This window comes from Apium graveolens, chromosome 3, assembly GCF_009905375.1.
Source record: "Apium graveolens cultivar Ventura chromosome 3, ASM990537v1, whole genome shotgun sequence".
Taxonomy (NCBI): Eukaryota; Viridiplantae; Streptophyta; class Magnoliopsida; order Apiales; family Apiaceae; genus Apium; species Apium graveolens.
This window is the reverse complement of record NC_133649.1, coordinates 30,257,467-30,281,156: the sequence shown is the minus strand read 5'-3', so window position 1 is coordinate 30,281,156 and position 23,690 is coordinate 30,257,467. Positions and strand designations below refer to the sequence as shown.

Below are 23,690 nucleotides of genomic sequence, written 5' to 3'. Positions count from 1 at the left end.
AGGAGGGGAGGATGACATCATGAGGATGACACAAGCATGACATGGGAAGGAAGGAGATGTGGTGGCTTTTTAACCACACAAAATCAAGGGCAACTAGGTAATTTACTAAAACAAACACAAAAATCAAACCAACCAAGCCAAGCAAATCATTTTTCATCAAAATCAAAAAGAAACCAAGGCATTGTTCTTCATGCTCTCGGCCAAAACAGAACCAGAACACTAAAACTGCTGTATCTCCTTCATTTCTCACTCAAATATTGTGTTCTATAGCTCATTGGAAAGGTATTGAGATGGCCTACAACTCTTGTTCACAAGTCTCGTCCAAATAATCATGGTAAGACCCTCATTTTTATAGTTCTTTAAATCGGACTTTTAGAAACTTCAAAGCCTAACTTTGTGTTCTTGATTTCTTTGGAAAGATCAAGCTTGTAGGAGGCTCCCTAAGGCTTCCTAGCAACTTAAAACCTCCCAAGGAAGGTATAAACTTCAAACCCTAGCCTTTACTTTATTTGTTAGTAAGTTTAATGGTTGGTGTTGTGAAATGAGAAGCATGGATTGTGATTATTAGTAGTTTGGTTTGATTTGGAAGTGTTTTGGTAATTGAAGCTTGATTATAGTTCATAGGTCTTGATTGTGGTTGTTTGAGTTGAAAACCTTGGAGATTATGGACTGATGTGGTATGGTTTAGGTGAAGTTTTGTTGTATTGATGGTTATGAGTTGGTTGGTGGTTAATTGGAGTAGTTTAAACATTGGTAATCACGTAAACATAGCCATCGTAACGTCCGATTTTCTTTGGACAGTTTTTGTGCATAACATTAGGACCCGAGAACCCCCTGCTAGATTATGACCACTGCCATTTTTAGATAGCTCATGTTACGAGCTTCGTTTTGATATGTAGTTCGTTCGATTCCGATGCACGGTTTAGGAGAAACGACCGTTTCAAGTAACGGCGTTTCGCGAACGAAACTTTTCCCCTCGCCTTACTTTGAAACATAGGTTAAAGACCAAAAAGGGTTAATTAATGTATGAAACATTTATGGTAAGTGTGTTAGGCAGTTGGTAAGACACTCGCGAAGGAATCGCCTTAAAACTCGTAAAGGTTAAATTATTAAAAATGGTGGAGCCGAGGGTACTCGAGTGACTTAAGAGAATCAGTAAGCGCAAAACAAGCGTTAGAGTCTAAGTTAGTTAAAGTATAGATTTACAAGTGACTTTGGTTTAATTCCAACTTACTTGTTGTTTATAGGTTACCAGACTCGTCCCGAGCCATTCGTAACCCCCAGTCGCTCAGGCAAGTTTTCTACCCGTTATACTGTTGTTGTGATGTAAATATATGTATATGCATTATCTTGTGATAAGTGCATGATTGTTATTAGCAAATTTTGCGATATATTGGAGCATGCTGATATGGTATATATGCATGTCTGTTTCGTAATCTTGATATATATCTGTTGATTCAATTGATTCAGTTGATAATACCTATGCTAGAGGATAGCGGTAATTTGCATATACCCTTAGTATAGGGACCCAAAGGTGAAAATATTTTCTAAAACCGGGAGTCGAGGATCCCGAGTAGGTTTTGTATATAAGGATATATATATATATATACTTATATATATATGGTCATAGTTTTCAAAACTATTAATCGAATAAGGCTTATTCGATAACTTTAGCTTTATTTTATTATTGAATATTATTTCGAATATTATTCGAAGGCGTATGACTCCTTTATATTAAATGAATATTATTTTGAATATTCATTCGAGGACTTATGACTCCTTTTATTTTATTATCTGAATATTATTTGAATATTCATTCGAGGGCTTATGACTCAGTTTATATTATTTAATGAATATTATTTGAATATTCATTTGAGGATCTATGACTCCGATTATTTGCTGAGATATATTCTTTATTTTATTAAAGAATAAGGTGTCAATAATCAAACTTATTTTCGATTATTCAAATAAAGATAGTACTTTCATATAAGTATATCTTAGGTTATTTGATATCCATTTCAAGTATAAGTTGTAATACTTCTACTTCAATTATTTTTATAAAGATTATTCTTTATGGGAATATTATTTAAATAATAATATTCAGTCATTTTCTAAATATTCTGGGGACTGATTTACTTCATTAAATCAGCTTTACTCCAAACACTCTATAAAGTGTTTTCAAGTCTTCAAAATGATTTTTAAAAGTTAGAGCGGATCCCAAAACTCATTTTTATATTTAAGATCTTCCTTTTTAAGGGGATTTAAATACTCGCTCAAAACCTGAGGGATCCGGCTCTGTGGTGTGTTTTATATTCGCAACAAGGTTGCTGTTTTGATAAATGAATTGATTACTTACCCAACACTCGGGAAGTAAAATTCTTGGAACAAGTTAATCCATTAACAGGCATCGCCTGGGAAATATCGGTGAGTTCTCCTTTCCAAATAGATACGACTTCTTGGTGGAGCCGTATCAACAAGTTTCTACTTGGGGAAAGTGGGGACGAGCTTTACGTTTCAGAGTCATGGATTTCATCTGAACTAGGAGTGGCGTAAGTGGCCGAGTAGCGCCGGCCCAGCCTTATTATATTGGCCCAAATGGCCTGGAAGTTCCGCTAAGGCGGTCCATTCCTTAGGAGTTCAGTGTTCGGTTGACAAGTAAATCTGACAGGTTCTCCTCTACATGTAGAAAATGGTGGGGTTGTACTACTACGACTGATCATCGTGAGTGGTCTTCCTGGCGCGGCAAACTCCCGTAATGAGTTCATCATCCAATTGGATAATTTCTGCAACACTACCCAGAGCACTTCGATAGAAAGGCTACGGTTGGGCGATTGTTGAGTGTTGGCAGGACAAGTTTTCAAAATGATGTTTGCATCAAATGAAGTATCTCGTAACTTCATTTTATTTTGATGATATTTTAAAGATTTAATCTATTCAAATCTGGTCTTGTAGTCTCATCTACGTGATGAACTTTTGAAACTAATTATAACTTGAACGGTGGTAGTTCAAGTAGTATTTGGAAAAGATATAAGTATATTGGAGTATCTTGTAACTTCATCTTTTAAACTTATATCTAGTAAATGATTATCTTATGCATGACAAAGATTTTCAGAAAAAAACATTGAGACAAGGTTAGATATATGAGATCACCTTGCAACAATATTTTTATACAGTTATAAACTGGAACTCTGTGTATATTATGTATGGAAGAGGACTTCCAAGATTTTGAAAAGTATATATGTATATATACTGAATATTTTGCGACTTCATCACATTAAGATATCAACTTGGTTCATTTCTTTTGACCAAGACTTTCATGAGTACTATGAGAAGGCTCATATACTATTAATCATTATACATATTATTTTGGTGGGCTTGCTGCTCACCCTTGCTTTCTTCTTTCATCACACAACAACAGATAGAAAAGATGAACAGAACCAAGCTCCCGATTCGCAAGCGATTAGGAGACGTTCCGCAGTTTTCTAGAAGCATTGATGCCGCCGTAGCTGAGGTAGGAACTACCAATAGGCTAGGCTTTCAACTTTTGATGTACCAGATTTATTTATATTTATGAATTGTAATAATGGCAAAGAAATGTAAATTTATTCAGAAAACCTTTTAAGGTGTATTGGCAGATAATTGTGGAATAAAATGACTTGTGGTTATTTTTGGATGTTCATCTCTGAGACTATAACGTGTGGTGTGTGTGTTTATTGTGGGGTCACAGTACAGAGTAGTTGAGTAATTATTAAGATTGGGTGTTATTAAGGGAAATGGAACTCGTGACGACCCGGATCCCCAACCTCGGATCTGGGGGTGTTACAGTTATGGTTGTTAATTCCTACTTTCCCATTTCTATTATTTTTTTTAGATTATGCTTTAACCTCAATTTTCTCCAATCTGTCATTCAATTGCTTGATTGACGGATGTCCTACATTTACTCTCTTGTTTCCCTTGACTTGACTTGTTTCTTGTGTAACAAAGTTCTTGGAAACTGATCCATATTTCTCATTTAACTTGGCTAGCTTAGATTTGCTAACTAGCTTTCTTTCACTCGACGGATGTGGTTCTTTGTCTTTCGACGGATAATTATTTTGATCATTCGACGGATAATCTTCATTATCTGTCGAATCCACATCAGTTGAAAGTCCTTCTTCCAAGTTAGGATTCAGTTTCTCCTTGCTCTTTTTTCAAGCTTCATCACAAAAAGACTCTATACCTTGAACTTTAGTAATTTGAGCATTAGCATCTCTAGATGCTTTCCATGCCTTAATTACTTCATGTTCTCGTAAAAGTTGGTTTCTTAAAATCTCCTCTTTCTTTAAGGATTCTTTCAGTTCATCTTTTGTAATCTTGTATTTTATTTTCCGTTTCTCAAACTTAACAAATTGAGCTTCTAGTACACTGTTTCTTTCACTCAAAAACAAATTATTTTCTTTAATCTTAGTGTTTTCTTTAGTGAGCGATTTGAGTGTAACACGCGGATGATATAATTCAGTAAACGTGTCATTTATAGCATCATTACACTCATCTTTAGATAAATATGCTAGATTAGTGGTGATTACCTGATTATTGGATGAACTGGCCTCTGTTTCATCTGATTTGGCCTTAAGTGCTAGATTGACATAGCTTGTATCTTCATCCTCATCTAATCCATCAGCAGCCCAGTCATTTTATTGAGTTAAAAAGCCATTTCCTTTTGTTTGAGCAACTCAAAATATTTCTTCTTGTAATCCACAGGATCAAACTTTTTTCTATAAGAATCAAGCTTTCTATATTCACTTGCAAAATGACCACACAAGCCACACTTGAAACATTTGAATTTTGACTTATCATCCAGGTTTCTGTTTGCCTTGGATGCTCCAAAATTCTTCTTGAATTTGAGCTTGGCAAACCTTCTGGATAGAAAAGCCAGATGTTCATCTATATCATCCATATCATCTTGACTAAGATGGTCTTCATATTCAACTACTAGCCCTTTTCCTTTGCCTTCATAAACTCTAGAGTTTGGTGCAGATTCCACAGCTTCTACCTTCATCTCATTCTCTCTCTCTTGTTCAGCAACCAATGCAATGGATCCTCCCTTCTTCCTTCCTTTTTCCAGCTGCTCATCATGTTCTATTTCAAGCTCAAAGGTTTTTAGAATGCCATATAGTCTATCCAAGGTGAATTTCTTGTAATCTTGGGAGTTTCTAAGAGAGACTGTCATAGGCTTCCATTCATTTGGTAGAGATCTAAGGAATTTGAGATTGGAGTTCTTTGTCTGGTAGATTCTTCCATGCAGCTTTAGAGCATTTAGTAGTTTTTGAAATCTACTAAAAATGCCAGTTAATGTTTCACTGTCTTCACAATGAAAGTACTCATACTCCTGAATCAGGAGTTGCATTTTGTTTTCCTTTACTTGCTCAGTTCCATCACATATAACTTTAATTATGTCCCAGACATCCTTAGCAGTTTTGCAATTGATGATGTTGTGAAACATGTACCATCAACATCATTAAACAAAATGTTCATGGCCTTCTTGTCCTTATGAACTTGCTCAATATCTGGATCAGACCATTCTTCTCTAGGTTTTGGTATAGATGGTTCATTATTTGTGGCAGCTCTCATGGGGATATGAGGGCCTTTCTCAATGCAATCCACATATTTTTCATCTTGAGAGAGGAGATGTAGGTGCAATTTCACCTTCCAGTGGTGATAATTATCTTTGTCCAGAAATGAAATTTTTACTCCAACATTTTTTCTGCTCATCTTGTTAGTTGTTGTGATCTTTAAACTCTTACTTCAAGATCTTGCTCTGATACCAACTGTTATTTCCAAACAATCTAACAAAGAATTACAGAAGCGGGGTTAAATGTAATTTTGGTTTCTTTTCGATTTCAAGAACTATTCTATATCAAATATATAATAGTGTTTGATTAAGCAAAGGTGCGGAATGAAAATATTGATGTAATCAAACACAAAGTAATTAAATACAAGTATTTAAAAACTTTCTGATGGATAGAACTTTTTCCACTAGAGATATATATAAGATCGAGAACTCTGTGATACAATGATTGTACATAGCTGCTTACAAGTAGAATTACAAAGAACAGAGAAATTCTTCATGGATACAGCTTTATCTATTTCTCTAGTTCAAGTACACTATTTTCTACTAGCTACTCTTGGTTTATATATCACCAAGTTACATTTTAAAAGACTAATTAATAAGACAAAAGTTTCTTAGTCTAATTACATGCTTCTTCATTTCTCTATCCAGCATCTTTGAATATCTTCAAGTTAGCATGGAAATAGGTTGCCACATTCAATTTGCATCTAATCAACCCATGTGACAGTCAAGTCACTATCAACTGTAATTTGAATTAGAACATCCGTTGAAACTTCATTTGATCATCCGTTGAAACTGTGTTGAATCATCCGTCGAAGCTTCATTAGATCACCCATTGAATGTGACTTGGGTCATCTGTCGAAATCTTGTAAAATCATCCATTAAAAGTCTTCCATAGAAGTTAAGTCTATTTCACTTATGCAAAATTGCAAGGCATCTAATATTTATAATTAGCCAACCTATTTTGTATATCAAACTAGTTGTCAACATGACTTTGAATATCCTACAACTTCTAGACATCTAAGGTATTTTAGAATGCATGAATATGTTACAAAACTCATTAATACATAAGCTACTCTCTCAACGAATATTAAAGTGAGCATCCATCGAGAGCTACAAATACACTAAATTAAATCTACTAAGGTGTTTTGGTGAACTTATCATCAAGTCTGTGACATATTCCGAACAAAGCCAATCAAGGAGGTTAAGACTGAGAATACAGGAAAGATGAAGAAAAACAGAAATGGGAAGATTGGGATAAATAAGAGCAATAATTTTGCATTTGTTGCAGATGCTCCTAGGAAACAATGTCAGAAATGTGGCTCTACAAATCATCTAACTCACCTTTGTAAAAAGGCTCTTAGTGAGCCAAGATTGGGAGCATGCAAGTATAATAAAGCAGAGGTTAATGATCCCTACTTATAATGTGACAAGTTTGATTGTATACCTTACAACATGAAAGTAATGACAAGTTGCCACAAGCTGAGAGTAGATCTTAAGGAAGTCAATATTGAGTCCTCGGATAAAAAGGAAAACGCATATCAATCAATGAATTCTATTCTTTTTGAATCATCAAATTCTACTTCTACCAAATATGTCAACAAGAAGAAAGTACCCAACATTGCTTGGGTTTCTAAACACACTTAATCCTCATTATGTGTAGGGCAAAGTGAAGAAGGTCATATGGATCATAGACAGTGGATGCTCAAGATAGATGACATGTGATATGGCCCTGCTATCACAATTTGAGGAGATGGATGGCCCATTAGTGACTTTTGGAGGCAACAGCAAAGGTTTCACAATGGGGTATGGCAATATAATTTCTTGAAATGTTATCATTAAAGATGTAGCACTGGTAGCTGGTCTTGAGGTGAATCTCCTGAGTGTCAGGAAATTTACTGATAGATGATTCAATGTTTTATTTGAAAAAGGAGAATGTCTAATTATCAGCAAAAATATTGGTGAAACTACTTTGAAAGGAGCAAGGAAAGGAAGCTTATTTGTTGCAGACCCGGACTCAGTAAATGAGGATGAAATTTGTTACTTCTACACCAAGGCATCTGTAGAGTAAAGCAATTTATGGCATAAAAAGCTCTCTCACCTGAGTTACAAGGCAATCAATACCCTAGTTAAAAAGGAGTTAATGAGAGACATGCCAAACTTGTAGTTTGCTCAAATGAGGTCTGTGAGGCTTGTCAAAAAGGAAAAATGAAGAAATCAAGTCATAAGAGTAAAACTGTGAATTCCATAAGTGCACATTTGCAACTTATTCACATGGACTTATTTGGACCAGTAAATGTCTTATCAATTTCAAGAAAGAAATATGCACTTATGATGGTGGATGACTACTCAAGATATACATGGGTAGAATTTATGCATTCTAAGGATGAAACTCCACACATCATAATTAAATACATCAAGAAGATTGAGAAGCAAACTTAAGATCAAAATTGTGTAAAAAGATAGAAGAGTGACAATGGCACAAAATTCAAAAATGTGACTTTAACGGAATTCTACAAAGACGAGGGCATTGTTCAAGAATTCTCAGCTTCTAGAACACCTCAGCAAAATGGGGTAGTTGAGAGAAAGAATAGGAAAATAGTAGAGGTTGCTAGAACAATGATGCAGGATGCTAAATTGCCAACAAGTTTTTGGGAAGAAGCTGTCAACACTGCATGCTATATTCAAAACAGATATCTCATTAACAAGAATCTTGGCAAATCACCCTACTCAATCTTATCTAAAAGAAAGCCTAATGTGAAGCATCTTCATGTGATTGGAAGAAATTGTTATGTTTTAAAAGACAACTCTGAATATATGGGAAAATTTGACTATAAGGTTTTTGAAGCAATTTTTCTGGGATATTCATTGGAGAGAATTGCCTACAAAGTCTATGTAATTGAACATAAAAAAAATCATGGAAAGCACATATGTAACTTTTGATGATAACAAGTGTCCAGGCTTGGTATGCCTTGATGAAAATGAAGTTAAGGCCCTGAAATTTGAAAATCTCAACATTGATAGTGATTATGAGGATGAAGCTAAAGTCAACACAAATCACAGAATGGAAGAAGAGTCAACTGGTCAAGTGAATCATGAGAATGGAAGCTCATCTAAAACACTAGAATTTGATAGCACAAACTCAGGGGGAGAAAGAGGAGAAAGTTCTGCAAGTCATGCCAATGGTGAAGAAAATACAGAAAACTCAGGTCAACAATCTCACACCAAGAAATGGGATAGGAGTCAAAAAAGAGAAGCAATTATTGGTGATCCAACTACTGGAGTGAGGACTAGAAGTACAACTGCAAATGAATGTATTCATGCATGTTTTCTTTCACAAATGGAGCCTAAGAAAACTGAAGAAGCTCTACTTGATCCTGATTGGATATCTGCCATGCAAGAGGAGCTAAATCAGTTTGAAAGAGACAAAGTGTGGGAGTTGGTTCCTGCACCAAATAACAGAAGTGTAATTGGAACAAAGTGGGTGTTCGGGAACAAAATGGATGAAAATGGAATTGTCACTAGAAACAAAGCAAGGTTGGTTGCAAAAGGCTACTCACAGGAGGAAGGAATTGATTATGATGAAACTTTTGCTCCGGTTGCAAGACTTGAAGCAATAAGGATCTTTCTTGCATTTGCTGCACACTCAAATTTTAAGGTATATCAAATGGATGTGAAGAGTGCATTCCTTAATGGTGAGCTGGAAGAAGAAGTTTATGTGCAATAGCCACCTGGCTTTGAAGATCCAGAATTTCCAAACTTTGTGTACAAACTTCTCAAGGATCTATATGGATTAAAACAAGCACCTAGAGCATGCACACTGTCAGAATTTTTGCTTAAATATGGATTTACCAGAGGTATAATTGACAAAACTCTCATCTACAAGCAGCATGGTGATGATATGATCCTAGTTCAGATACATGTAGATGATATCATTTTTGGCTCTACTAATGAAAAGCTATGCCAAAGATTCTCAAAACTCATGCAGAGTGAATATGAAATGAGCATGATGGGAGAATTAAGTTACTTTCTTGGACTTCAAGTCAATCAAAGAAGTGATGGAATCTTCATCAGCCAAACTAAGTATGTCAAAAATTAATTAAAAAAGTTTGGTATGCTTGATTATTCACCTGCATCAACACCTATGTCTACAGCTACAAAGTTAGATAAAGATAAAAAATAAAAAAGTGTAGACATTTTAGGTTATAGAGGGATGATTGGATCATTGTTGTATTTAACTACTAGAAGACCAGACATTATATTTGCAACATGTATGTGTGCAAGATTTCAAGCCAATACAAAGGAATCACATTTGATGGTTGTGAAAAGAATTTTTAGATACTTAAAGGGGACTCTAAACTTGGGATTGTGGTATCCTAAGGGAACAGGTTTTGAAGTTGTTGGATACACAGATGCAGATTTTACTGGATGCAAGGTTGACAGAAAGAGCACTAGTGGAAGCTATCAGCTTTTTGGACAAAGACTTGTATCAAGGTATAGAAGGAAACAACAATTTGTGTCAACTTCCACAACTGATGTTAAATACATAGCTGCTGGAAGTTGTTTTAACACCCCAAAATCCGGGGTCGGAGATCTGGGTTGTCACGAGTTCCATTTTCATTAATAACACATAATCTTAATAAACAACCAACTATTGCGTACTATGACCCCACAATACACGCACACACACCACACAATTTATAGTCTCAGAAATGAATACCAAAAATAACACAAGTCATTTTATCCCACAATTATAAGCCATTACACCTCAAAAGGGGGTTTCTGAATAAATTTATATATTCTTTGCCATTATTACAATTCATAAATATACATAAGTCTGGTACATCAAAAATTGAAATCCTAGCCTATTGATAGGTCCTACCTCAGCTACAATAGCATCAACGCCTACAGGAAACTGTGGAACATTTCCTATCCACTCGCGAATTGGGAGGTTGGTCATGTTCATCTTGTCTAGCTGTTGTTTTGTGATGAAAGAATAAAGAAAGGGTGAGCATCAAGCCTACCAAAATAACATGTATAATAATTAACAGTATATGAGCATTCTTATAGTACTCATGAAAATCTTGGTCAAGAAGAAATGAAGCAAGTTTGATATCTTATCGAGACCAAGTCACAAAATATTCAGTATATATATATAGATACTTTTCAAAATCTTTGAAATTCTCTTCCATGCATAATATACACAGAGTTCCAGTTTATAACTGTATAAAAATATCGTTGCAAGGTGATCTCATATATCTAACCTTGTCTCAACATTTTTCTAAAAATCTTTGTCATGCATAAGATAATCATTAAATAGATATAAGTTGAGAAGATGAAGTTACAAAATACTTCAATATACTTATATTTTTTCCGAATACTACTTGAACTACCACCGTTCAAGTATAATCAATTTCAAAAGTTCATCACATAGATGAGACTACAAGATAAGACTTGAATAGATTCAATCTTTGAAATATCATTTAAAAGAAATGAAGTTACGAGATACTTCATTAAGTCCCGGTGTATATATACACCTGTATATATATAAATATCTCATACTTTCCTTGAAAACCTCTGTTATGAAAAGTATAAACATAGTTATAATACCCAATGAATTTGGAAAGAAGAAAAACTTTGGCATAAACCCGATATCTTGCTGATCAGGCAAAGATACCCATTAAGTAACCTTTTCTACTAGTAGATGGATGAATCCCCCACTGATCATCACCTTGGCCACATTAGGACCTTGTGTTGGACCGCCACCAGGCCTCTTACGCGTGATGGACTGCCACCCAACAACTTACACTTTGATAGACCGTACCCCGACCTGTTGCTTATGCCAACTCATTTAAAAGGACTTACTTCCCGAATGTTGGGCAAGTAATCAAAAACTATTTATCAAATCAACAACCTCGTTGCGAATATAAAATACACCACAGAGCCGGATCCCTTAGGTTTTTGAGCGAGTATTCAAGTCCCCTTCGAAAGGAAGATCTTAAATTTGAAAACGAGTTTTGGGATCCGCTCTAGCCTTTAAAATCATTTTAAAGACTCGAAAATATTTTTAAAAGCGTTTAGAATAAGGATGATTTGATAGAATAAATCAATCCCAAGATAATCAAAGAATATCTTAATATTATGCTATAAATAATATTCAAATAACGAATAGTTTTTATCAAAGCAAATGAAGTAAAAGTTTTGAAAATAACTTTATGAAAATATTTAAGGTAAGAATGATTAACGATATCAATCATTTCTCGAATACTTGGCGAATAACGAAATATTATTCTTTAAGAAAATAATGAATATTATCTAATAAAATAAACGGAGTCATAACTCCTCGAATGAATATTCAAACTAATATTCACTTATAATTTAAAACTATCGAATAAACATTATTCGATTAATATTTTTGAATATTATATATATATATAAACATGGAAAAGGTCAGAATCTTACAGGGAGTTCATGGATCCTAAAGTTAAGAACAAAAACAGTCTAAGGTAAATCGGGCATTACGACGGCTAATTTATGTGATTTCCTTAAATTTTACAGAAAATCAATTCAACACCAAACCATCATCAATCAATCCCAATACAGCCATATGAAAATAACACTCATCAACCAACATTAAACCATTAAACTAAGCCCAAATCATACCAAGAATCATCAAGAACAACTAGTGCTACTCTTAACTCCCAAAATCAACAAAAACACTTAACAACTAAGATCTCAACATGACAAAACAACTATTACACTTGACCTATCATTCCATCATCATAACCATTTATACCAAACAACTTAAAACTAAGATCATGAAGAGTTATACCTTTCTTGAAGATTTTAATCAATGAAAGATCCTTGGAAAGTCTATGGGAGACTAGATCCGCCTTTAAAAAACCTTGATCTTTTAATCAAAATCAAGAAATAGAAAGTTAGATCTTGAAGTTACTATTCACCCTAAACTTTTAGGAATTGTTTAACTAGGTAAACCTTGGAATCTTGGATCCAAACTTATAGCATAACTAAGTTATGAATTATGGAAGCTAAGGAAATAAACCTTATAATTTTTGAAGGTGTGGAGCTTGGACTTTGAATTTCTAAACCTCCATTTTTCATGTAAAAGTCGAAGCTACAAGGTGGGGAGAGAAGAAAGGAGTTGCTTGGTTGATTACTTGGTTAAAAAATGTGATTAGAATACTTGGTGGAAATTTAATCTTGGATAAGAATCTTGATTAATGCTTGCATCACCATGCTTACCTCACCATATAGCCACTTGTCTAATTCTTATGGAGTGATGATGTCATCTAGTTTCTACTCCACTTGATTAATCTCCCTTGCTTCTTTTACAAGCTTGTCTCTTGGTCGCTTATTTGTTTTACGGTTCGCTTAACTCTCGTTCTCGTTAATCGTTTGAGGGATCATATATGGGATCTTGTTACTTGGGCTCCCATAAACCTTTCTTAATATTTTATACTCCTTTATTGATCCTCTCTTATAATCCTTAAATTTAAATCCTTTTAATCATGTAACCTCATACTCAATTCTTTCGGTATCTGGTTGATTTTTGGGGAAAAAATCAAAGTGTTCGAATTCGAATTCTGACAACCTTTACATACACTCATTTACTTTATGGAATATTAATACGATCTCAGAATTTCCATAACAGTACTCCTATATAGTGTGGTCTGATAATTTTCCTTAATCACCATAGTCAGTAAAAGTTACTATTCATCAGGGTCTCAAATATTTCCAAAAATTAGGGTTATTACAGTTGTTGTGCTCAAGTGCTTTGGATTAGAAATCATCTAATGGATTATGGCCTAGTATTACACAAAATTCCAATTATGTGTGACAATATTAGTGCTATATCTATTGTGGATAATCCACTTAATTATTCTAGAATAAAGCACATTGATGTAAGGTACCATTTTAGAGAACATGATGCAAATGGTACCATTGAGCTCATTTTTGTTCCAACAGAAAAACAGTTAGCTGATATTTTTACTAAACCTTTGGATGAAGCAACTTTCACTAGACTTGTAGGTGAAATTGGAATTCTAAATTCTTCATCCTAAAGGCAAGAACCCAGCTAATATTTTGCAGCAGATTGATTTCTAATAAATCAAAATTCATTTGATTTAATTAGAAATTAACTGAAATAAGAGTCATAAATATTTCAGAAATCTCTGTATATTTATTTTTCAAAATACAAAACTTAGCTTGGAATTTTTCAATTCTAAGAAAACTATCTAAATGTTAATTTACATTTTTAATATGTGATATTAACACAAGACAGAATCAAAAAGAACAAAAGTATATAGAGAACTGAGTTCTCGATAAGTCTAATTGACTTCTCGACAAGCCATTTTAAGACATCTCGAGTGAGTTCTCGATAAGTCAGTTTTTTGACTTCTAGAAGGACTTCTCGAAAAGCTTTATTATGACTAATCGATAAGTCATTGTAGAGTTCTCTATAAGTGATTAACTCACAGAGTTCTCTACAAGTATAATTCTTAGACTTATCCACAACTTACAACTGAGATAAATTAATTTAATAAATTATTTTGGTAAAATACTTTTGATAAAATCATTCTGATTTTATTTTGATTTCTTCAAATAAAAATTAGAAACAATTCAGTCCATTTAGGACAAACTGGGTATTTATTTGACATCTCGATAAGTCATTTTCTAGTTCTCGATAAGAGTCAGGAAAATGACATATCGATATATATCTATTCCTTCAAATATGACTTCTCGATAAGAAAATCCCAAACATTTATTTTGAGTTCTCGATAAGTCATTTACCTTTTACTATAATTACCCAGACATCTCGACATACACCTCTTTACGCCTTTGAGATCTCTAAGTGACCTAATTTTTCTAAATCCAAACCTTTTTTTATCTCATTTCAAACTCTTTCTCTCTAATTTTCCTTACCCACTATAATTTAAACTATTTCAACGGCATCAAACATAGTTACACCTTTCATCCCAAAAGAGGACACCAATTATCTTGCTTTTACTGATGCCAATCAAGCTCCTAACAGTTTCAAGATTTTTTTGAAGTTTCTTTCTGAAACTTACTTTGTATGTGCTCTAACAGCAAATACTATAGTTGGATGTTCTAGGGGATTTTTGGAACACGGCTGCGGTAGGGACTGTGGTGCATGAAAACTAGAATGTATCTATTGTGGTTAATTGCTCCATTAGAGGCCAACAAGTGGAATTTTCTAAAGATAGTGTCAATGTAGCTTTGGGCATCCCAACTGAAAATTTGGTGGAGGTTCCAACATAGGATGAGCTAGCTGAGTTCATGAACTTCATTAACTATAGTCAAAGAATCAACCTAACTAGCCTGAACAAGAAGTACCTCAGGAGGGAATGGTCTTTCTTGTTTGATTCTATTGTGAGGGCCTTCACTTGCAGAAAGACAGGGTATGACAATATCTCAAGTGTTGTCCAGAAGCTGGTGTTCTCAATGGGCCACAACAGATACCTCAATGTAGGTCATCTCATCATGGAGGAGCTAAGCACCAAGCTCATAATGCCTTTGACAGCAAGAGGTAAAAAAAATTTCTTCCTAGATTGATAATGTCTACTTTAAGTCATAAAGTGCATGACATTCATATGCTTAATGGTATAGATAGAACTAAAATAGGCAATTATAAATAAGTGTCAAAAGTTCTATTTGGTTCACTAATTATAAAGAACAAGGTACCTGTAAGTCTTAGAATCACTCCATTTATGTTGGAGAGATTCAGGACTTACCCTTACCCTATGTCTGACATGAGGTCTAATATTGAATCTAGTGCAGTAATGGCTCATGTCCCTGTGGAAGTACAAACACAGTAATATCAACAGGGGTCTTCCCATACTAGGACCCTTTCTTCTTTACCTGTAGCATCTAGGAAGCCAACCACTTCATCCTCTCAAAAGGGTGAAGTGAGTAAAAAGAAGAGAAAGCAGGAACCATTAATTGTAATCAATGACAGTGGTGAGGACCAAACAGAAACAGAGTCAACCTTGGTCAAGAAATCAAAGAAGGAAAAACAAACTGAGTTGACCACTCAAGCCACCTTTGCATCCTCCCAAAAGGATGTAGTTGAAAAAGAGGGATTAAAACAGACTCTAGGGGCATCCTCTCATCAGGGTGTCTCTATTGAAAAGAGCACTCTCCCTAGTGCACCATGTAAAGAGTATGTACCAACACTTGAACAAATTCAAGTGTATGAAAGAAGAAATAACGATGGCAAACACAAAGAGAGCACATTTTTTGAAGCTCCCTCATCTATTCAGGGGGAGCTATCAACACTCAACTCTGAAATTCAAAATCTAATTTCCCAAATTTCTTCTTCATTCAATCAAAAACTTGAATTTGATTCTCAAGTATTTCCAACATAATGTGACATGGTTCATGAACACGTGTTCACCACCAAGGACCCAAATTTAGTTGGTGAGATGCTACATGATGGGGTAGACCTTGATGACACCAACACAAATGCAGTGGTTTCATTATTTTTTACTGAAGACCCTGTGGTAGTGTCCAATGCACCTTCATGTGCAAATCAACCTATACGGGTTGTAAGGTTTGAGGGTAGTACTCCTGAGGGGGAGCTATCTAAATCCTCTCTAATTTAATTGGAGGTTCCTCTTGCAGGAACAACTCCCCTCAAAACCCTAGTTGAAATTGCACTCACAATTGAAGCTAGGAGTTCAATTGTCAATGATCCTGCTATGGGGGAGGCAAGTACATCACATTCAAGTAACACTACTTTGAAAGAAGTACAAGGGTTTGAGGCTAGAGTACATGACAGTAACCTAGTCAACTCCCCTCCAATTCAAATGGAGGTTCCCACTACAAGTGGAGAACAACAAACTATCATAACCACAGTTCAATTTGTGAGTCAAACTGTGACATCTGTCACAGGTAGTTCCATTGAGCCCACCACTTCAAATCCAACAGACCAACCATCCACCTCTAACCCTTCTCAACCACAACCTCACTTGATCTCATAATGGCTATAGAAGGTAGAAGCTCAACCAACAACTATCAATGATCTTCTAGTTGATCAACTGTCTGTCCTTGCTCAAATTTCATAGTAGCTTCTCACCTCGGACATGTCCAACTAAGATTACCAAGCTATCATGCTTTCCTATCAGACAGAAGTTCAAGAACAGCAGACCAAAATTGAAAATGAAGCTGAACAAGATGGAAATTGTGATGTCTAGATGGATAAAGAGTTTAGTTTGGAGATGGATGTAGTGTTAGCTAGGTTCAGGGAGGAGTACTTGACCATTCTTGGGAGTAATTCCAAATTTCTAACTCCACAAGAAGTCTATGATGCAGTCACTGAGGTCTAAAAAGATCAACTTAAAACTTTTCATCTCTTTAGTAAAGCTCTAAAATTGCAATTGACTGATCATCAAGACAGGACAAGGAAACTGGTCAAGGACAAGTTGGATGAGATTATTCCTTCTCAGGTGGAAATCAAGCAAAAAAATTCTAGATTTACTGATCAAATGATCAAGTTTGATTTATGATCTATAGACAAGAGCATGAAGAATCTCAGGGAGTCATTTATAGCTCTGCATGAAGTTGTCCAGCAGCAAATCACTAATATTAATGACATCAGGGTCAAACTGGATCAACTCCATCAGGCTAGATATGAGCCATCTGCACTTTTGATGGAAGGAATCAAGGAAGCTATGCAAGCTACATTTGGCACTTTTCTATCTTCAAGCTCTCAACAACCACTGTCAACATCAACCAACTTACAAATTCAAGCTCTCCAATCTTAAGTCTCCACTTTGCAGTCAGCTAATAAGTCATTGACAATTCAAGTATCACAACTAATAGCTATGGTCCAAAGTCAACAGGTTGATATACAAACCTTGGTGGACTCCCATAAGCATCTACAAATGCAGAATTCAGTCTTATTGGGAGCCATCATGGGAGCACTTAACATTCCTTTGCCTGCACTTACTACACCATATATGGCCTCTCCCAACACTTTTTTTGGTGTTACAAGCAAAAATGTTACCTTACATCCCCCAAAATTGATCTAAGCTAACATATTTTTTAACGTTACAATAGAGATTAAAAAGTATTTCCATAGATAGGAGCAAATTGCTATTGTAACATAAAAAAAATGTTAACATTGATATCAAAAAATGTGTTACCATAAAAATGAAATTTTAGGCGGTTCTTTTTTTCCTTTGGACAATATTTAGGCGGTTCTTTTTTGGACCAAATTTTTGGGCGGCCCAAAACTAACTAATACCCCGCTCATCTCAAAAACACACACAATCACTCTCGTCACACTCTCACACATCAAAACACACACAAACAGTTGGGTTCAGAGCTATTGCAGAAGATGAATTAGTGTTCAGAGCTAATCACAGTCTTCTCAGTTGGGTTTTGGGGTTGAGTAATTGGGGGTTTCTTTTCAATAGTGCTTTCTCAGTCGGGTTTAGGGGTTGAGTAATTGGGGTTTTCAATCGTGATTGAATCACCGAATATTTCTCGTTATGATATAGGTTATCTCTCTCTCTCTCTCTATCTCTCCCCTCTCTATGTGAGAGAGATTCATTTATTGTCATCAGTGATGTTTGAATCTTTCTCTCTCCCCCCTCTCTCTCGTGTGTGTGAGAGAGATTTACTTATTTTGATGATTGATGTTTATTAAGTGATTTATATTATATTTTTACTGTGTTTGTTTTGTGTTTGATTTGATAGTTGTGTTATTGTATTGTGATTAGATTGATGTTTGATTTTATATAGGAGATGAAGATGAAGCTAAGGTGATTTTATATAGGACATGTATTTGTTTTTATTTGTATAGTGTATTGGTTCCATTTCTAAGATTATATCTACCATTTCGGGTTTATAATTTGTTTCATTGAAAGCTGCATTTACTATGAAACTTTAGCACATCATATTCGTTAACATATGTTACAGTATTTTGCTAATTTCATTAATATGTATGATTTGATACATTGGTTGTGTAATATATAATTATATATGTTTAAAGTAATGTTTGAATTGTAATAGGAGGGAAAGAGGAAACAAATATGAATTCTACCAAAGCTATCTGATCAAGTGTTACTCTAAATGATGATACTCCTACCTTATCCGGCATTGCTGATTTCGGTTCTCCTTCTCCCCCACCTCTTCAATCACGTATGCTCTTTATATATATTTACATGTCTTGTGTGTTTGTACCGCGCAAGAGTGTAGAGTGTATAATGTATTCCCTATGGTTCAATGTGAAGGATTTTTAATCATATCAGGTTTATAGTACTAGGCTACAAAGTTAATATTATTCTCTGTGATGATTTTGTACAGTTTTAGAAAATTTTAGTTGTGCATATTTAGAGAAATGATTTCTATTAATCAATAAGACCAAGTTTGTGGCGATTTTAAAGCAGAGACCCGCTTTCCCTTTTGGCTTGTTGCAATCAATAGGAAATTTTAAGAGCTTGGTCGAATTTCGGAATGTGGAACTCTGAAACATATCAGAAATGCTCAAATTTGTCCATACATCAATGAGAAAGATTGAATTATAGATTCGTAATCAGATGTTCAGTCTTTTTTATAAAATCAATTATTACGTAGAGGTCAAAATAATTCTAGTAACATGTTAAGTTATCGGGTAATAATAATGTTATTCCCTAACAATATAACAAGAATTACAGAAGGGGGTTGAATGTAATTCTGGCTCCTTTTTCAGATTTTAAAATATTCTAACTTGATAAATATAACAGTGTTTGATTAGCAGTTGTGCGGAATAAAAAGATGATAGAAATCAAAATACTAAGTAATAAAAAACAAAAGCTTTTAAAAATTTCTGGTGGATTGAGTGTATCCACCAGATATATATATATATATATATATATATCATTTTAAGAACTCTATGTAGCTTAAAATGGCTCACAGCTGCTTACAAGTTTGAACAACTAAAAATAACAGATAAATGCTTACAAAATATAGCTTGATATATTTCTCTGAAAATGTATTTTCTTAGTTAATTGTTCTACTTGCTACACTTGGTTTATATATATCACCAAGTTTACATGATAATAAGACAAGATAATAAAATAAAACGTATCTAGTCTAACTCCATGCTGCTTCACTACTCTATTCCAGCATTTTTGAATATCTTCACAATTGCATGGAAATGGTAATGCTTTTTTGTTCTCAAATTCCTGCTTAACAGGCTGCCACATTCCTTTTGCAAATACCCACCGCATGTGACTGTGTTGTCACTGTCAACAGTTATTTGAATTTGATTATCCGTCAGGTCTATGCTTGTCATCGGTCGCGAAACTTTGTTAATCATCTGACGGGTGTCTATTTATCACTTGACTTCATTTCATTTATACAGAATTACAAGATATCTCATATTTACAATTAATTAACCTATTTTACATATCAATCTAGTATTCAACATGACTTATAGAACCCTAAGCAATCTACTTGACTAATACATGTTGTTTGCAGGAATGTGCTATAGTTCTTATTATTACTTAAGCTACTCACTCGATGGATGTTAATCTGTCATCCGTCGGGACTGTCCGTCGGGACTATATTTGAACATCCGTCGAGTGCTACAAAATTCACTAAGTCAAATCTACTAAGGTGTTTTGTTTAGCTTATCATCAAGTTCACAACATATTCCTAACAATCTCCCCCAATTTATGTCTACTAGAATTGTAGCCATAAATTAAGAGAAACTTGATGATAACAAAACACCCAAAAAATACAGATTGAAAAATATTAGATAAAACTGATAAGTGCTACAATATCTATTGAATATTGAACAAAGCAAAGTGTACAAAGAGTTGCTCACAATCATTATCAAGGTGCTCCTCTGGTCTGAGCAGATAATTTTATTTCCTTGATTGTCTGGATTTCTTCCCAAGCCTCCTGTTGTTTTCCTCTATTTGATTCTGGAGTTGTCTGTGGAATTAAAGTTCATCAGCTTCAAATAGATCCAGCATTTCTTACATTTTTAACAGAGTCTCATTGCTAGAGATATTCAGTTGGTCATCCAGTATGAACAGTCTTCTAACTCCATTATCATCCATGAATTTCATCAGCCAATAAAGCCTCGAATGCACTCTCTTTCCTGTGAAGGGTATTGATAGAGTTTTTAGAAGTGCATCTTTGGCTCTATTACTCCTTAGTATGCCTGTTAATGGATCGGATTTGGATCGGATCGGCCTAAATCCATATCCATATCCATTTATTTTTTCAGATTCGGATTCGGATGTGGATCAGATTGACTCCAAATTTTTATAGGCCGATCCATATCCGGATCCGTTCGGATCACAGATTTCGGATCAGATATCTGCTCCATTATGTATATTTATTTTTTTAACTTCAATTATTACAAAATCTTTTTAAAATTGACAATTTTGAAAAATATTAAAATACAAGTAGAATATAACGAAGTCAAAAGATAAATTACGAACTAAAATTCGCTTTTTGAAACAAACATATTATTGGGTTTTACAGTATTTAATTCTAATAATGAAAAAAATTGATGTTGCAAAATGAAAGTGTTATATGAATTGAGAGTTGGGTTATGTGGCTATAAAAGGTAAAAGAACTAGTGTTATAGAAATGGATTAGACTATAGAGATCGAGCCGAACGAAATATAGATAATGGGATTTCACTCGAGGATAATACGTTTAAATTTAGAATTATTAAAAAATATTTTTATTACATTATATATATAAACCGGATTGGGTTATTAGCGGATCGGATCGACCTAAATCCATATCCGCTCCATTTATAATCGGATTTTTCTTATCAGATCGGATCTCGGATCGGATTTTTAATATATTGATCCATATCCACTAAAATGGCCTCGGGTCGGATCGGGTCAGGTCATATTTTCACTCCATTGATAGGCGTACTCCTTAGCTCCTCTATTTTCTTTAGGATTATTCTCCTTGCAGTCACATTAAATCCAAAGTTCTTCTTGAAGGATGAATAGACCTTTATCAATACAGATTGGCTTTCTTGAAGAATCCTGTGAAGTGGCCATGTCATCTCTTTCCCTCCCTTGTACTTGAACACTAGCCTTTCACGAAGATGTCTGTAAGCATCAATCCTTCTTACATCTTCCAATTCTTCCAAGTAGAGATTTATTTAAGAGAACTCCTTGATGTCACAGATGTATAAGAGATCTCCCTTGTTGACTGTGGGTTGAGATTTGGTTAGGGTCTTGGATCTAAGAGTCACAGGCTTTACTTTCTTGATTATTATAGTCTTTGTTTTCTTTGGCTTGTTGAAGATAGGAAAGTTTAGTTCGGGAATTGGAAAACTATCACAGTCTATTGGCTCATCCTTTGGAATGATAGGCTTACCAAAAATATTCCTAGTTGGATCCACCACCTTGAATTCTTCATGTACTACTGGTGGCTTGGATGGCTGAGTTGTGGATGTAAACTGTTTGGGAATGTAATCTTCCATTTCATCATCATTGAAGTCCAATTTTCTCTTGATTCTTTGCTTGTACCTTGGTTTCTTTATATGTTGGGGTTCCTGTTGCATTTTCTGATCTTGAGGTTCAGCAATCACAGATGGTTGTGCAGAAATCTCAGTTGTAATCTTCACAGCTTGAAGTTTGGCCAAGATAGCAGCTTGCTTCTTTTCTTGCCTAGTTCTTTCCTTCTCTTCCTTTTTAGCTTCTACAAACTGAGGGTGTCCATCCACCACACATATTTCCTTACCATTTTTGTAGATCTTTGCAATCCTTCTTTTAAGTACTGAATCAGCTAGATCTTTGAAAAATGTAATTGACCTAGCCAACAGCTTCTTCTCATCTGGCCTAGGTGTCTCATACACAGTATCCATAGGATTTTTGTCTGAGAACTTTGAGTAGTCTGTTTTAGGCTTCAGGACCAGATTTGCCTTTGGAGATTTTTTACAAGAAGTTTGACTCTTTTCCAGATAATTCAAACTCATCTCATTCACAGAAATCTACTTGACTTTAGAGTGATGATTAAAGATTTTGTCTGATTTCTGAATTGGTCCAAATTTCTGTTGAATTTCTTCATCTATTCTTCTTCATTTTTCTTTCAGTTCCTTCTCAGATGCTGCTACATCAATCTTTAGCAGTTTGTCTTTTGATTCCAGTTTTGCCGCTGCCAGATTGATGAAGTCAATATTATCTATAGATGGTGGCTTAGAGAAAGAAATTACATGCACAATTACTTTACTGACTTGAATATTGAGCACCTTCTCCCCCTCACTAGTTGAGTCCCCTTGACTGGCTAGGATGAGTGAGTCTTTCTCCCTCTTTTTGTTATCATCAAGTAGATGGGAGGTAGAAGTCTGTGCAACCACTAGCTTTTGGAGCAATTGAGTTTGTTGTGCTTGATGAAGATGGATAGCTGTTAAAGAGGCTTCCATTGCAGTCAGCCTTATATCCAGGGAATCCACTTTAGTGGAAAGATCATAATTTTTCCTTAGCTCTCTCTTAATGTCAAGCATTGTTGCATCTGGAAGTTTAGCATCCAATCTTTCAGAGAGATCCTTCTTCACTTAATCAATCTCAGTTTTGAGAGAAGTGACATCCTGATTGTGTTGAAGACCCTGGATTTGATACAATTATAGAGAATTGAGATGTGCCTATAAGAGCTTCCTGGTGCTAGCATTTGTTGTGGCTTGAATGCCCATGATGGCAGGCAAGATCTAGAGCTGGTGCCTGCTTCTCCCCCTATGTCCATTAGCTCTTCACTTTCATCACCATCATCTCGAAAGAAATCTGCAGATTCACCAGTACCATAGTCAACCTCATCATTAGCTCTAGGTGGCATGGTCGTGATGGCATCATTTGCTCTTTGCATAGATTGAGTGGTGTGTACTAAGTTGAGCATCCTTTTAGCCTCCTCATTGCCCTGTCCAGCTAGAGTTTGATAAGCTGGAATAGGATGAGTAAATGTCTCAGCATCCTGGGAGATAGATTCTATGACAGCTTGATATTCTTGCTGAAATAGTTTCCCCTTTTCTGCATCACTGACATTCAATGACTCACTAGAAATGGTTTTCATCCTTATCTCTCTA

The 23,690-nt window shown here is 35.0% G+C and overlaps 1 pseudogene; it reads right to left on the bottom strand.

Annotated features, from left to right (window-relative positions):
* Window positions 1-23,443, bottom strand: part of LOC141714053 (receptor-like cytoplasmic kinase 176) — a 96,698-nt pseudogene extending 73,255 nt beyond the window's left edge.
* Window positions 23,444-23,690: the final 247 nt, after the last annotated feature.